Source organism: Cetorhinus maximus, chromosome 16, assembly GCF_964194155.1.
Source record: "Cetorhinus maximus chromosome 16, sCetMax3.hap1.1, whole genome shotgun sequence".
Lineage (NCBI taxonomy): Eukaryota > Metazoa > Chordata > Chondrichthyes > Lamniformes > Cetorhinidae > Cetorhinus > Cetorhinus maximus.
The window spans coordinates 46,899,431-46,915,892 of NC_135894.1; the positions used below are offsets into that span (position 1 = coordinate 46,899,431).

A 16,462-nucleotide genomic window follows, 5' to 3' on the forward strand; every position below is an offset into this window, starting at 1 on the left:
AAGCCGGGTGTGATGGAATACTCCCCACTTGCCTGGATGAGTGCAGCTCCTACAATGCTCAAGAAGCTTAACACCATCCAAGACAAAACAACCCACTTGATTGGCACCACATCCACAAATATTCACTCCCTCCACTACCGACGCACAGTAACAGCAGTGTGTACCATCGACAAGATGCATTGCAGGGATTCACCAAGGCTCCTTCGACAGCACCTTCCAAAACCACGACCATTACCATCTAGAAGGACAAGGGCAGCAAATAGATGGGAACATCACCACCTGGAAGTTCCCCTCAAAGTCACTCACCATCCTGACTTGGAAATATGTCACCGTTCCTTCACTGTCACTTGGTCAAAATCCTGGAACTCCCTTCCTATCAGCACTGTGGGCATACCTACACCACATGGACTGCAGTGGTTCAAGAAGGCAGCTCACCACCAGCTTATCAAGGGCAACTAGGGATGGGCAATAAATGTTGGCCCAGCCAGCAAAGCTCCCATCTTATGAATGAATTGAAAAAAATTCCTACCAAAAAGCACCATGGAAATGTTTTATTGCACTTTGTGACTGCACTGTCCATTGCTTTATTTCATTTCAAACCTGTCAAACATTGCATTATAAATAGTTATTGACAAAGTGACTTAGAAGCGTACATTATTGTTCCAAAAAGTAAAAGGGAATTTAGTGTTATTACAAATAAGAAGTTTAAAAGTTTAAGTTGTTTGCGACTTTGAGGGAAAATGGAATAGTGTAGGGTGTCCTGTGATAGCTCCGGATCCTGCTCGGCCAGCCTGAGTGGTCTGGTTGCTATGGGGACAGTGTGGCCCAGATTGTTTTATTGGGAAGAAGGTGCAAGATGTTCACAGTTGGAGACAATGGGAAAGGCATGTGTGCTGACTTTGGGTAGACTGTTAGTCTCCAATTCTCACAGGGAGGTGTTAGGAATGTCAAGCTTTACACAAGGTTTATACTTCAAACTGTCCATTTAATTCTAAAATAGAAGACAGTTGAGAGTGAAAAGGATAGCCTCTTAGCATTTCTACCTGGATATAAGACCCATGTGATACATGTTGCCATGGAGATGGGTTTTGAGAGGGAACACACTATAGAAAGCCACTGTAGTATCAACTTACAGGGATTTCTTAAGATATCCCTGAACCTCACAGACAGGTCTGAGCATCCACACACATGCGAGAGCGCGCGTGAGAGAGAATGAGGGCGGGCAAGCAATTGAAAAAGAGGCAGCTAGATGCCATTTTTTGGGGAGCTTGTGCTCAGATTGAAGAGATGAAGTTCGTGAGGATTTAAATGAGGCTGGAGGATTCACCTAGCTTTGGCTAGAGGGGGAAATCTTCAGAGTAACTGTCACCGTGAATGTCAGTTTGGGGATTAGATGGTACCCAGCTGGGAAAGGAAAAATAAAGCAAGCCATTGGCAGCTGAGAACAGATTTGCAATGGTTCCTGGAGAAGGAAGTGTTCACTTAAGGGACAGGGTAAACTATTACCATGGAGGGGGAGTTTTGGTCATTTTAAAAGTTAAGTGGGAGTTTACAGTATAAGTTGCCTACTGAAATATTTAGTCAACATTGCTTTAGTACGTCACAGTAAAAGTCTTAAAACGTGAAATCTTGTGCAATCCTTCCAGTCAGTCACCGGTATTTCAAATATCTTTCTAAATTTACTGGTCTCGACAGGGATCATAACAATGTACTGACCAATTCTAGGATGCTTCTGAAGATAATCCTTGCTTTTTAACTGCACATTACAATTTACCAACTTGTATTTACTGTTATTAAACAGGGGCCATGTGGCAGTTAATAAAATCAAATTATTCATTATTACTATCACACAAGGCAAATATGTCTACCAAATCTGACAATTTCAGATGACATTCTTTATGGAGGGAAAACACTACATTGTCTATGTTCCCAATAAAATTATTTTGTTGAGCATGGCTAGTTTTTCAATGCACAGTACCTTTAATATATTTTATTTTATTTTTTTTACACATTGCTTTTAACACAGAACAATTTCTGTGCAATATCTTCCAGGCTGCTTCTATGCAGCCGGGCAAGCACACAAATTAGCCGGAACATTCAGTATAATCCTCTGGATGAGATGTTAATTCAAGGTCCAATCTACTTCTATGATAATATTCAAAGAGGATCAGTTGATTTTCAAGTTATAATTTTACACAATTTAAACTTTTCCATTTATAATCTCATGACTCTTTTCATCATTGGCAACAAAAACTTTTTTTTAAACGAGGCTGCATTTTCAGCACCATAAAATTCTTAAAATTTATTTTTTTCTTTGAAATTCATAATATCCTATCAAAATATTATTGGTCTAACTACTGTTTTGTAATCTAAACTGCACATATGAATTGAGGTTCAACTATGAGGTGACTTCTATCTCAGGTGAGTATCTGATTAAATTGTTTGAGCATGCTGCAAGTTTGGTCATACCAATATCTGTCTAAAACGATAAACAAGAATATTGGATAAACATTGTAAATTCACACAGTAATGATATATAATGTTGTGCAACAATGCTTTGGAACATCAAGAACACAAAATTATTAGCCTGAACAGGAACACAAAAAAAACCAACCTGAGGAGCAACTCTGGAGAAACTGCCAAAGCTGACTACCACAAACAATTCCTAGGGATATCTCCTGTTGGGACCCATGAGGCTGACTTTGGATTTCTAGCCTCCAGGCATGTCTTGCACTAGGGTCTCTATGTAAACTCCAATTTAAAACCTCCCTTATGCCCTCACTTTCATCCTTCAACTAAGCCCTAGTCTTTTGATTCTCACACTGGCTTCAACTGAAGCAGATCAGAACGATGAAAGAAATCACTGATATCAACCAATGAATCCCATCCTCTTTATACGTACATCAATCATCTGCAAAACTGTAACTGTTCTTTATCTGCTTGCTTATGCAATTTATTTGCATTCTTTGTGTACAGAACTTCACATATGTACGTATCATCAAACACTACAATTTATCAAGAACATAAGAAGAAACTGGTACTTTTTAACCCAGCATCTGCAGTATAACTGCTGTATATGATCTGTCCTCAGTCCTAACATAAATATAAGTTGTTCATTTTACTTCTAAATTCATGGATGACACCAGATTGGGAAAATAGTCAATGCTGAGGAGTACTGCAACATATCATAGGAGGACATCAATAAACTTGCAGAAATGAAGTTCAACACATAAATGTGAGGAATACATCTTGGTAGGAAGAATAGGGAGCTCACTTATTACTAGGAAGCTGAAAGTCTGGGTGGGGTAGAGGAGCAAAGGGATGTTGGAGTGCAAATACATCCATCACTAAAATTTGTGCCACTGGTTAGCAAGGCCATTAAAAAACAAACCAAGTACTAGATTCTATTTCTAGAGGGATAAAATTGAAAAGTAGGGAATAATACTAAACCTGCATCAAAGCGTGGTTAGACCACAGTTAAGTATACTGCATGCAGCTCTGCTTGCCACATTAAATAATGGACATATAAGTACTGTGGACAGGGTGCAGAGAAGATTTAACAAAGATGATGCCAGAAATTCATGGGTATACATATCAGGAAAGGATTTACAGGTTAGATCTCTTCTCTCTTGAAAAAAGGCTGCTGAAGGGTGACCTAATAGAGGTTTTTAAAATTACGAAAGGTTTTGATAGAGTTGATACAGCGAGGAAGTTTCCACTTGTGTGGAAGAGCATAACTAGAGGCCATCGGTATAAGGTAGTCACCAGGAAATTCAATAGGAACTTCAGAAGAAACTTCTTCATCCAAAGACTTAGTGAGAATGTGGAACTTGCTGCCACAGGGAGTGGTTGAGGCGAATAGTATAGATACATTCAAGGGGAAACCAGGCAAGTATATGAGGGAGAAGGGGATAGATTGTTACAATGCCAGGTTTTGGTGAGCAAAGATAGGAGGATGCTTGAACGGAGCATAAACACCAGCATGGACTTGTTGGGCTGAATTTCCTGTTTCTGTGTCATTTATCCTATGTATTTCTGCAAATCATGTTATTTATAATTTAATCCAGAACTGTAGCTTATTTGTATAATATGATCAACGGTACGATACATCCATACTCTGAATTGATGGCAGACACAGTGAACATTGTATTTTCCAGTAAGCAATTTATCTAATCAGGATCCATTGTTACCAACGTTATACAGGCTGATGTGGCCGAAAGCAAATTATGTAAGTTTCAGTTAATAAAGGATGCAATTTGTGCAGAGAAACTGTTGTCAAGCTATTTCTGTTTTAACAGTGAAAAATAGTTTTTCACAACAGACCAAATGACAATACCTTCATCCACAGGTCAGGAAGGTCCCCTCGCCTCATCATTTGCCCTTGTGCATTAGCTATCTCTTTAGACTACAAGGCAGATTGGAGCCATCAGCCTATTTAGCCAATGCAGGATGAAAATAAGGGGAACAACAACCACCATTGCAACCACAATTTATAAAGCATCTTTAATGCGAACTTTTCGTTAGAGACAGGTGGAATTTTAAAGTTTTGAGTCATCGGGAGCAAGAGAGGCTAATAGCATGTTGGGAACCTAGAAGTATCTGCAGTGCATTTGTTCATGGCTTTTTAAACCAGCCACTGGATTCGCATCTGACTTCCACATTTCCCAACCATTTAGCTTTAGAAGGAAAGATGACAACCCACACGAGTCTATTTCAATCTAACTATTTGAAGAGGAATTGTAAAGTTGACAGCTGAAGGAGTGTGCAGTTGGGGAATGGGAAGCAACTGTACCAATGGATTCCCAATGTAGCAAGACTATGTCTCAGTTCATAGATGTCTCCCTGCACCTGCTGCTACAGGGAGTGAAGAATCACAAGGCAATACTCTCCCCTGCAAGTAGAAGAAAAACCTCAGAGAGCAAAAAAAAGAAAACCGATGTTTGGATACTGCTGCGGTTAGAAGCAAGAATGCTTAATGTATCATGGGTACAATGTCGGATGCAGTTAAATGCACTAATCAGGGCAGGAAGGATCTGTACAATGGCACATTCAAATACATTCTGATGTGCATATCACCCCAATCCCCTCACTCTGCCTTCGCAAGCCTACACCTGCACATCATTCCTCACATCAACTTACCTTGCAGGTACACCCATTCCTCTCTGGATATGCACTTCCTCGCATTCTCATCTGTCCACCCATCACTGACATTCACCCTTATTTTAATATAATGTCACATGCATCTTTCATAGTCACCCTTAACAACTGTTTGTCTATTCATCCATTCAGCACACTATTACTGCCACTTGTAGGTCTCTTTTTCCCTTCCTTGCAGGAGTAAATATCATAGGGCACAAGGGAGAGGCACAGAATCAGAGGTGGCCCCTGGACACCGCAATATTTACAGATGCAGAGGAAGATGCACTGGGGATACGCCATTTCTCAGAGTGCCTAGCCATCTAAAATAAAGCACTGGGGGCCTCTGTTATGGCACAGCTAATGGTAAATGCTGAGTTGTTCAAATCCCAAAGGTAAACTTGAAACAACTGCCACAACTTGTTTTGCAATTTGTATAAATTTCGAGATGCATGCCTTGAATTCAGTAGTAATAAGACCAGCAAGTCTTGAGGTTTTAAAAAAAAACTAGATTAAACATTTATTAATAGGAGAAATGACTTTAAATACGTACATGCATCCACAAATTACTACTCTGATAACTTCTAAATCCCCTATTTAATCTGATTCCCAGTTATACTTTCATTAAGGCAACACATATTTTTAAAAGACCCAGGCAAAGTAAACGATACCCTGAACAGTTGAATTTGAAGTGAGTTCTCTTAACTTCAGTCCATGAAGGCAGCAGTTTGGTACATACAAGCTGAAGGCATTTCACACTTGTTGAATCTTAGGCTACCTTCCCTTACACACAGCTTTCAATCCTTTATACATATTTTCCCCTTTGAATGCAAATACCCATTGTTTCACTATGTCTTTGGACTTTACCTTCCTGATAATAAAAATCTCTCATAGCACTGAATTTTACCAGTAATCTTTGGGAAAAAATAAACACGCTGTTCCGAAACTTCACCTGGCTAGGTGACACATTTCACCCCTCCTTTGAAAACAATCCAGTCTAGTTTATTTAAAAATGCAAATATCCCTTTATACTTTACATTCTAAACTTCCCCCAAGTTTACCATGTTTACATCGAAGCATTCAGGCCTGCGACCTTTAATCCAATTAAGTCACACACACACTTCTCACTATTACTCTATTTTACAATAAATTCTAATAACATTATGTGAATTATATCTTCCTGACAGCCTCCCAACCAGCTGGCGACAGAATTAAGTTTCACACAGCACATGGCATGCCAGATATACTCATGTAGACTTGATGTCATCAGCCAATGGAAAATAATTGTGTGCACAATGTTCACTTTGGGCCTTCTAATCTTGACATTTCAAATTCATGTCTTTTAATCTCCCACAAGTTCATAAAGAGTCCAGCAGAAAGAGGACAAGTATTCCTCAGAGTAGGTCACTCACTCTGAGGCTGAATCATCACAGGATTCATGTAGACCATGAACCAGCTCAGCTACACACACCTCAGTTAGATTAGTAAACAGGTAGTTGGATTTTCACATGGTATGTCACACATCACTAGTGAGCAATAGCAAATGGCTGAAACAGGGACAGCATTGGAGAGTTCTCAGATGGTGCAGGATGTTCCAAGCCCTCCTACTTGTCTGGGCGCAGATGGTGGGCGTCAGGGGTTGCTAGAATAGAGGTAATGTTACTGGACTAGCAATCCTGAGGGCCAGATGAATGTTCTGGAGACAACTTCACATCCCACCAAGGCAGCTGAAGGAATTTAAATTCAATTAATTAATATATCTGGAAAAAAATGAGAGTCACATTTATAATGATTGTGTAACTATCGGACTGCTATAAAAACCCATCTGGTTCACTGGTGTCCTTCAGTAGAGGAAATCTGCTCGCCCTACCTGGTCTGGCCTACATGTGACCCCAGACCCACAGTAATGTGACTTACTTTTAACTGCCCTCTGAAATACCCTAGCAATCCACAGTTGTAGGCGGCTCACCATCACCTCATGAAGGGCAATTAAAGTTGGGTAATAAATGCTGGTCTCGCCAGTGACACTCACACCTCAAAAACAAATGGAAAAAAAAAGAATAATTTTGGAGCAGCAGCAAAAAACATGAGAGATAATGACAGGCTTTCCAGCAGCATACTGCATGCTTACAGAGAAATCGGAGGCGTCCATCTCAAGCATGAATGCCACGACATGTAGGCCTTTGTGATGATGTATTCATCCATAGATTGAGTGGCCATCTGCATGAAGCATCAAACGTCTCAGTCCAACAAGTGCATGCTGTCCCTCATCAATGGCTTGCACACTCTGAAAGCTGTCTTTAATAGGATTGATCAAAACCTTGCCTGTGCCCGAATGATGTACAGCAAAATTTTCTCCAGCTCATTGTTAACAAAAAGCGTGGATGATCCATGAGAGGAATGATGGTGAAAGAGGACATGGAAGTGGTCTCTACTCAAAGCGTTTTCACTTCTCATCCCTTGCCCCCTCCCACCCGAAGTCAGTACTCCACATGGTACCTTGCGCCCAATGGACGGGTCTGACGCTGCACAGATACAGGTGGAGCAGTCTTCAGCAGGGCACTCATCGTCTCTAAAACCACACATCATCCAACAGCATCTTAGTAGTCAGAACAGGGATACGAGCAGCCTGCTTCTACCTCTGCTGAAGTCACAAGGTAGACACATGTAGGAGGAGCAGAAAAAGGCAGAGTAAAGACTGAATCATAGAATTGTTATAGCACAGAAGGCTATTCGGCCTGTCGTGTTTGTGCCAGGTCTCAGCTAGAGCAACTCACTCCCCTGCCTTTTCCCTATAGCCTGCCAAATCCCTGTAGTGTCACTCGGGGGGGACTTTGCTTGTTTCTACGCCATGTAATTGTACCCAAAGCACCTCCAGCAATGGTTTCTCTTCATATCCCAACATCATTGTTCTGGAGTCCTCCAAGGGTTTATCTTTGTCCCCCTTTTCTTCATCAGCTTACTTCAATATCACCTGAAGGTGGCACGTGGTCAACTGCCAATTGCATGCTGAAAATGCCCAGTACTATCCATCCACCAATGCTCTTAACCTCTCCGCTGTTTGTGTTGTCAGGTTTCTTGTCAAACATTCAGCCTTGGATGAGCTGCAATTTCCACCAGTTACAACATTGATAAGGCTAAATTCATTGCTTTTGGAACGTCCAAAAACTCCACACCCTTGCCAGCAGTTCCACCCCACTCCAGCTATTTGCTCAGTCAACCAGTCTATTTGCAGCTTAGGAACATAGGAGCAGCAGTAAGCAATTCAGCCCCTCAAGCCTGCACCGCCTCTCAACAGCACGGCTGATCATTTACCCCAATGCCACTTTCCCCCGCTATCCCCAAATCATTAGTATCTAGAAATCTATAGATCTCTGTCTTGGACATACTCAATGACTGAGCTTCCATAGTCCTCCGGGGTAGAGAATTCTGAAGATTCACCACAGTGAGTCTATGAACAGAAAATGCAGAGAGAAACTAGCCTGTGATTGGGTGAGCAGCGAACAACGGGAAGGTAATATTTTAAACGCAAGTTCAAGGGCCAGATGGGTGAAGGACAGGGCACAGGGCCCACGAGCGTCTGAGTGGGTGAGTGGAGACTGTGGGAGAGAGAGCGCGCGAGGGGAGAGCGCGAGCGCGCGAGGGGAGAGAGCGAGCGCGCGAGGGGAGAGAACGAGCATGTGTGTGAGGGAGACAAAGAGGGTATGCATGAGTACATTTGCATGTGCATGTGTGTGTACATTTGCCACATTCCAATCTGCAGGCACTGTTCCAGAAACTATAGAGTTTTGGAAGATGACAACCGAAGCATCCACTATCTCCACAGTCAACTCTTTCAACACTCTGGGATGCAGATTATTAGACACAATGAATTTATCAACTTTCAGTCCCAGTAATTTTTCCAGACTACATTTTTACTAACATGAATTTCTTTCAGTTCCTCATTCCCGCTAGTTCCTTGGTTCTCTATTTCTGGGAAGTTTTTTCCTATCTTCCACCATGAAGACAGGCACAAGTAATTTTAGTTATACAAGTTATTTAGCTTCTCTGCCATTTCCCTATTCCCCCTTATAAACTCTCCTGTCTCTGCCTCTAATGGAACCACATTTGTCTTTTTTAATCTTTTACTTTTTATATACCTATAGAAGCTTTTACAGTCCATTTTTATGTTTATTATTAGTTTACATTCATATTCTATTCTCCTTTACATTATCAGTTTCTTGGTTCTCCTTTGCTGAATTTTGAAATGTTCCCAATCCTCAGGCTTAGCACTTTTTTTGGCAACTTTATAAGCCTCTTTCTTTGGTCCAATACCATCTTTAACTTCCTTTGTTACCCACAGTTGACTCTCATTTCCTGTTGGGTTTTTGTGCCTTAAGGGAATGTATATTTGTTTTAAATTATGTATTATTTCTTTAAATATTATCCATTGCCTTTCTCCCATCATACCTTTGAATGTGTTTTCCCAATCCACCACAGCCAACTTGCCCTTCATACCTTCAGTTTATTTTGTTTAGATTTAAGACCCTAATTTCAGATTGAACTACATCATCTTCAAATTTAATGGAAAATTCTATCATGTTTTGGGTAGTCTTCCCTAATAGTTCTTTTACAACAGGATTATTAATCAGTCCTTTCTCATTGCATAATACTAGGTCTAAAATAGTCTGTTCCCTGGTTGGTTCCTCAACTATTGCTAATTGTACAAGCGTATGCACATAGATGTATTACATGTTGGATTGTTAAGTTTCTGGTTATTTTTCGAGTTACCTAAAAAAAACGTTGATGGTTTGCATCACTTTCCTATTTAAGCCTGTTGCCTGGCAAGTGGCCTTCTCACTTGTGATGAACAGTAAGACAAGGTGACCTGCCTAGTTTGAATTTGAACAAAAGCTTGGCACTTAACTGTTCCCTGGTGCATTCTCCATGGCAACGCCTCTACCAGAGTCCACTTGCCAACCAATCAGCACTCTCTCCTCAGGCAGTATAAATTGTTGTTCCCTTTATTGTCAGTATTTTTATGAACTATCCTAATGAGTGCAAGGCGAAAAGCTTCGGCCACATACCTCCTTTTTCAGCAATATTCAAGTTCTGTACTACCAAATTACTATTTGTATTTAATTAGTCTGACATGATCTATCAGTCAAAATTCCATGCTGACTCTCTCTGGCCAGTGCATATTTATTCAAGTGCTAGGTCACTCTTTTCTTGATGACAGGCTCTACCAACCTTCTGACGTTCAACTGACAGATCTACATTTCCTGGTTTCTCCCTCAATTCTTTCTTATGTGGTGGAGTGGCATTTACAATTTTATGATCCCAAGGCAGAATTATCTAATCTAATGTGATAAGGTTGAGGGAGGGGATTTCAGGGCCCTAGACAGCAGAAAACATCACCTTCAATATTGCAGCGGAGAAAATCAGAGCTGCACAAGAGACCAGAGATGGGAAGAGGTGAAGCTATGCAGGGATTTAAACACAATGATGATAATTTTAAATCTGAGGCATGCTGGGCTGGGAACCAATATGAGTTAGTGAGCACAGGGGTGATAGGTGAACAGGGCTTGGCACGTATTAGGACGTGAGCAGCAGTTTAATTAAGCTGAAGTTTACGGAATTTTAGAGGCCAACCAGGAAAGCAGTGGAATGGTTGAGTATAGAGGTAACTAAAGCATTGTTGAGGGTTTCAGCAGCAGATGGGCCGAGACAAGATGGAGATAGGCAATATGACAGAGATGGTAGATGACAGATTGGGGCAAAGAGGATGTGTGATCAGAACATTGCATCACCTGGTTACTTTTTTTCATAGATCTCCCATCCAGCCTGCTAGCTTTCCAATTTTCCCTTACAGTTGTGTACATCTTTTGTTTTATCTTGATCTGTTTCTTACCTTATTTGTTAAGCCTGGTTGCTTAATTGCATAATTGGTACTGTTGCCTTTCTGGAATAAGTAATGGTTGTGCACCGGACCAAAAACCTATTTTAATAATTCTCACTGTTTATCTATAGGTTTATCCATTTTAACAGTTCAGTCTAGTTTACTATGTTCAAAAGCCAATTCAATTCAAATCCCTCCAAAGTTCACCTTACATAAATTTAAAACCTCCACATGAGACTCTCCCTTCTCAAACACAGTATCAATTTGATATCCCCTTTTCTGTCCAATTGTTAACTAATTCTGGTTCATTCTATGTTGCTAAATCTAGTAAGACATTATCCAGTGCTCTGAAACATATTGTTCTAGAAACATGCCCCAAATTAATTCTAAATATTTCTTGTGCAAATAAAGATCTCGCATTATAATTAAATACAAAACAAAAACAAAAATACCTGGAAAAACTCAGCAGGTCTGGCAGCATCTGCGGCGAGGAGCACAGTTAACGTTTCGAGTCCGTATGACTCTTCAACAGAACTAAGGAAAAACAGAAAAGAGGTGAAATATAAGCTGGTTTATAAGTTCTGTTGAAGAGTCATATGGACTCGAAACATTAACTGTGCTCCTCTCTGCAGATACTGCCAGACCTGCTGAGTTTTTCCAGGTATTTTTGTTTTTGTTTTGGATTTCCAGCATCTGCAGTTTTTTGCTTTTATAATTAAGTAGTTTCTGCTAAATGCTTCTCTGACCATCTGAATAATTTGACTGAGTTCTTTGATGAGATAACAAAGAAGGTTGATAAAGATAGCACAGTAAATGTTGTATATATGGACCTTCGGAAATCATTCAAAATGCCACAGGAGGCTTATTAAGAAGGTAGAAGTCCATGGAATTAAGGGGAAAGTGCAAGTATGGATAAAAGTTGGCACTGTGCCAGATGGTGGACAGATGTTTTTCAGACTGGAAAATAGTTTGCAGTGGTGTTTCCAAAGAGTCTGTTTTGGATCCATCAGTCTTGCAATTTTTTTTATAAATGTTTCATGTGGTTAAAAAGTACATGGGCTATTTGGGTTTATAAATAAAGGAATAGAATACAAAAGCGAAGAGATCACGCTAGAATTTTATAAATCATTGGTTAGGCCTCTGTACATAGTGGAGAATTCTGGACACCACACTTCAGGAAAGATGGAAAAAAACATTCAAAAGTGTACATGTAGAGGATGTCACCAGGGATGAAGGATTTCAGTTATGACGAAAGGGTGGAAAAGTTAGGACTATTTTCCTTGGATCACAGGTGGCCTAATAGAAGTTTTCAAGATGATGAGAGGTTTTGGTGGAATAGTTGGTGAAAAACTATAACTAAAGATCATAGATTGAAAATCATTGACAAATGATCTAGAGGAAAGATGAAGAAATAAAATAATTGTGAATAATTACTTTATAATTATATAAGTGAAGTAATTGTAAAAGTGAGTTGAAGAGGTACTTGAGATGGAGGAATTTAGAGGATTATGTATAAGAAGCAGGGACGTGCACAATGTATCTTATACCAATATTGCTACTACTCATCCTTTCCCAATCCTTCATCAAAATTTTGTAGCCTGGAATATTTAGTCCTCAGTCATGCCCATATTGTAACCAAGTCTAAGTAATGACTATTACATCATATCCTTTGCACTGAATTTTGCTTCTACATTTTGCATTTACACTGGAGCAGAAGGCCATTCAAAGGCGAGTTTGTTTTATTTCTTATATAACATGCATTCGCTACTAAACTCGTATTCATGTAACAATATCCATCCATATGCCCTGATGGTGTATTTCTCAAAACATTTCGAGCCATCACACTTTTGGTTACTGATACTCTGTACATTGCTATACAAGCAGATGGTAGGGGGAGAGGAGGTGGCTTAGCGGTAACATTGATGGACTAGGGGCCCAAGCTAATGCTCTGGGTACACGGGCTAAAATCTCATGAGGGCTGATGCAATTTAAATTTAATAATTAATAGTTAATAAAATCTTGAATCAAAAACCAGTCTCAGTAATAAGACCATAAGACATAGCAGCAGAAATCAGGCCATTTGGCCCATCGAGTCTGCTCCACCATTCAATCATGGCTGATAAGTTTCTCAACCCCATTCTCCCCGTAACTTTTGATGCCCTTACCAATCAAGAACCTATCTATCTCGGTCTTAAATACACTCAATGACCTGGCCTCCACAGCCTTCTGTGGCAATGAATTCCATAGATTCACCACTCTCTGGCTAAAGATGTTTCTCCTCATCTCTGTTCTAAAAAGTCTTCCCTTTACTCTGAGGCTGTGCCCTCGGATCCTAGTCTCTCCTACTAATGGAAACATCTTCCCCATGTCCACTCTATCCAGGCCTTTCAATATTCTGTAAGTTTCAATCAGATCCCCCCTCATCCTTCTAAACTCCATCGAGTATAGACCCAGAGTCCTCAAACGTTCCTCATATGTTAAGCCTTTCATTCCTGGGATCATTCTCGTGAACCTCCTCTGGACCCTCTCCAGGGCCAGCACATCCTTCCTGAGATACAGGGCCCAAAATTGCTCACAATATTCTAAATGTGGTCTGACCAGAGCCTTATAAAGCCTCAGCAGCACATCCCTGCTTTTATATTCTAGTCCTCTCGAAATAAATGCCAACATTGCATTTGCCTTCCTAACTACCGACTCAACCTGCAAGTTAACCTTAAGAGAATCCTGGACTAGGACTTCCAAGTCCCTTTGCACTCCAGATTTCTGAATTCTCTCCCCATTTAGAAAATAGTCTATGCCTCTATTCTTCCTACCAAAGTGCATGACCTCACACTTCCCCACATTATATTCCATCTGCCATTTCTTTGCCCATTCTCCTAACCTGTCTAAATTCTTCTGCAGCCTCCTCAATACTACCTGTCCCTCCATCTATCTTTGTATCATCTGCAAACTTAGCCAGGATGCCCTCAGTTCCTTCATCTAGATCGTTAATGTATAAAGTGAAAAGTTGTAGTCCCAACACTGACCCCTGCGGAACTCCACTAGTCACTGGCCGCCAACCTGAGAAGGACCCCCTTACCCCCAATCTCTGCCTCCTGCCAGACAGCCAATCTTCTATCCATCCTAGTACCTTGCCTCTAACACCATGAGCTCTTATCTTACTGAGCAGCCTCCTGTGTGGCACCTTGTCAAAGGCCTTCTGGAAGTCCAAGTAGATAACATCCATTGGCTCTCCTTTGTCTAACCTACTCGTTACCGCCTCAAAGAATTCTAACAGATTTGTCAGGCATGACCTCCCCTTGATGAAATCATGCTGACTTTGCCCTATTTTATCATGCACTTCCAAGTATTCTGAAATCTCATCCTTAATAATGGACTCTAAAATCTTACCAACGACCGAGGTCAGGCTAGTCGGCCTGTAATTTCCCGTCTTTTTCCTCACTCCCTTCTTAAACAGGGGGGTTACATTAGAGATTTTCCAGTCCTCTGAGACCCTCCCTGACTCCAGTGATTCCTGAAAGATCACCACTAACACCTCCACTATCTCTTCAGCTAGCTCCTTCAGAACTCTGGGGTGTAATCCATCTGGCCCAGGTAATTTATCCACCTTCAGACCTTTCAGTTTTCCTAGCACCTTCTCCTTGGTAATAGCCACCATACTCACCTCTGCCCGAGACCCCGAGTCTCTTGAACTTTGGGGATGTTACTCGTGTCTTCCACTGTGAAGACTGACGCAAAGTACCTATTCAGTACCTCCGCCATTTCGTTGTTCCCCACTACTACTTCTCCAGCGTCATTTTCCAGCGGCCCAATGTCCACTTTTGCCTCTCTCTTACCTTTTATATATCTAAAAAAAACTCTTGCAATCTTCTTTTATATTACTGGCTAGTTTACCCTCATATTTAATCTTCTCCCTCCTTATTTCTTTTTTAGTTGTCCTCTGTTGGTCTTTGTAGGCTTCCCAATCTCCTGGTTTCCCACTGCTCTTCGCCGCATTGTATGCTTTCTCTTTAGCTTTTATGCTGTCCCACACTTCCCTTGTCAGCCATGGTTGCCTCGTCCTCCCTTTAGTATGCTTCTACTTCCTAGGGATGAATTTTTGCTGTGTCTCCCAAATTACTCCCAGAAACTCCTGCCATTGCTGTTCCACTGTTTTTCCTGCTAGGCTCATCTCCTATGGTGACCACGAAACTATCATTGATTGTGATAAAAACCCATTTGGTTCATTAACACCCTTTAGGGAAAGAAATCTTCCATCCTTACCTAATCTGGGCCTACACGACCAAAGCAATGTGATTGACTCTTAACTGCCCTCTGAAATGGCCTTGTAAGTCACTCAGTTCAAAGGAAATTAGGGATGGACAACATGCGCTGGCCTTGCCAGTGACGTCCACGTACCCCAAAAAGGATCAAAAAAATTGTTTTTCCATCATGACTGCTTTACTTTTAACATGTTTCATTATTACTTCCTTTAACCTCTATGTTACCTTTATCACTATTTATACTTTGTTCTTATCCCCAGATTGCTACTATTTGCATTCAAATTTCTACCATCCCCCGCTTTGTATGAAGTGCTTTCTATAGTTCTAAATCATTCATGCCAAGAGTTGCCAAGGAAATAAGTATCATACATTGCTTATAATTTGATTGATCCATTAATATTTAATCATGTGCATGTAATTTAAGGTGGCCATAATTTGGTATTCAAACAATTACAATGTAAATATTTAAATTCTATTCATAAATGTGCACAGATCTGCAAATAACCTATCAATTGAAACCTGAGCAGCACAACAAAATCAATATCGATCTATTTTATATTAAGATGACTGAGCTAAAGATCACATAAGGGATTGTACCTGTAGTTGCCGCTCGAAATAATGTTATGTGACATCATGAAAAAAATGGGATTCCGCCCAACATTTAAATGACAATGCCATTATACTACAGTGAACTAAACCCTCCTGGAATTTGTGTGTGGTAGTCTCCGTTCAAAACCCAACAAATTGTAATTGAACTCTAACATTTAAGTGTCACCTTGACATTCTGATGTAGGTATAAACCCAAAAGCATAGCTCCAGAAGAAAAATGGAACAGCACACAATCAGGACAGAGAATCACATTCACCTCCCAAGCAGCCCCAACTCAATATCCCGAGTCATTAACAAAGTCAACCTTAACAATTTAACAACCTTGAAACTTAAAGGAAAAATTGGCCTCTACACAAATTAAACATGCAGATCATGTCTGAGGGCCACTTGGAACAACCTGCACGTATTAGGTGATGTCAAATGCTCATGGATCATGCAAACCCAATCATTCTCAGAACTTATTGCTGCTTACAATGAGAAAATTCTGCAGAGATCCATGGAAATCTTCTTCAGCACCCATTTTACCTCTGTCATGAAATCCAAAATCCTCCTTTCCGTTGAGTAACATTTTGAAACT

General features: G+C 40.5%; 1 protein-coding gene across 15 annotated transcripts in view; it reads right to left on the reverse strand.

The window, feature by feature from the left end:
- Positions 1–16,462, reverse strand: part of zbtb20 (zinc finger and BTB domain containing 20) — a 332,916-nt gene that overhangs the window by 199,101 nt on the left and 117,353 nt on the right. The window contains exon 2 of one of the 15 annotated variants that reach the window (XM_078559810.1): positions 11,467–11,548. The exons of the other annotated variants lie outside the window; for them this stretch is intronic. The gene's annotated coding sequence lies outside the window, so the exon portion shown is untranslated. The remainder of the gene's footprint in view (positions 1–11,466; positions 11,549–16,462) is intronic. 15 annotated transcript variants of the gene reach the window in all.